General features: G+C 39.9%; 1 long non-coding RNA gene across 1 annotated transcript in view; it reads right to left on the bottom strand.

Annotated features, from left to right (window-relative positions):
• Positions 1 to 673, bottom strand: part of LOC111736056 — a 24,209-nt gene extending 23,536 nt beyond the window's left edge. Inside the window, exon 1 of the long non-coding RNA XR_002779070.1 lies at positions 664 to 673. This is a non-coding gene — a long non-coding RNA (uncharacterized LOC111736056). The remainder of the gene's footprint in view (positions 1 to 663) is intronic.
• Between the last annotated feature and the right edge of the window lie 308 nt (positions 674 to 981).

Here is a 981-nt window from a genome sequence, read left to right as displayed (position 1 = left end):
ATACTATATATATATGACTTACTGTTGAATTGTACACTTGAAACTTATTGGATTTCATTAATCAGTGTCACCATAAAATTTTTTTAAAATAAATAAAGAAAAAGAAAAGAAAATGGCCACATTAGAGTCCAGGGAAAGTAAAGTAAGAATATACTTAATACACTGTTGATATAATTATGAGTTAAGAGGGAGACAGTTTTTGATCGTTTCTATGTACAATGATGAGAGTTTTTCTAGGACTAAATTTAACTTTGAAAATAAACGACTGGTAGCCAGAGTGACTCAAAAATAACCAAGCACTTAGGCGATAATTGTTTACTATGTGATTTTCCCATCTTCTCTATGGTACTTACCTTGCAATGAAATGATTGATAGTTATCCTGTAAGTGGCAAGTATGCTCATGAAATTTGTGACCTCGAAAATCAGCCAATGTGAAAGTACAAGTATTAAATGGTCTGGAAATGATCAGAGCCATCAAATCCACACCAACGAGAAGTAAGAATCCTTCTTCCCTTCGACAGATTCACTGAGGCATAAAATCCAAAGGCAGCCAAATCAATTCCCAGGGTGTGAATTGGCACCATCTGCAGATCTTTCAACATGTGAGCTGGAGCTGCCTGTGGCAGTGTCTCCTTCTAGTCTGGGAGCTTCTCCTTAGGCACTAAGGGAGGAAGGTTCTCTATATCCAACCAGTAAAAACTTCATAGTCAACTTTTAGGCCATTGTATGACTAGGTGTGGCCATTTGTGGCCCAGTGGTGTACTGAGTTGGTTGCTGTCAGCAGAGCTGGTGGCATGATTCCTTGTGACTTCCTTGTAGAAAGAAATTTCAGGGAAGGCAAGTGTCTGTGGATGGGCCTTGGAGAATTGGGGAATGCCCACCCCTCTAATATTAGTGCAGGCAGACTATACCAGGGTGAAGGCGGCCACTGCCGATCTCTACATCCTCCCCCGAAAGTGTTTATTCCATAATCACTCATT

The sequence above is a fragment of the Pteropus vampyrus genome, unplaced genomic scaffold (genome assembly GCF_000151845.1).
Source record: "Pteropus vampyrus isolate Shadow unplaced genomic scaffold, Pvam_2.0 Scaffold17, whole genome shotgun sequence".
Taxonomy (NCBI): Eukaryota; Metazoa; Chordata; class Mammalia; order Chiroptera; family Pteropodidae; genus Pteropus; species Pteropus vampyrus.
Note: the sequence above shows the minus strand (reverse complement) of the source record. Positions and strands in the feature narration are given on the sequence as shown.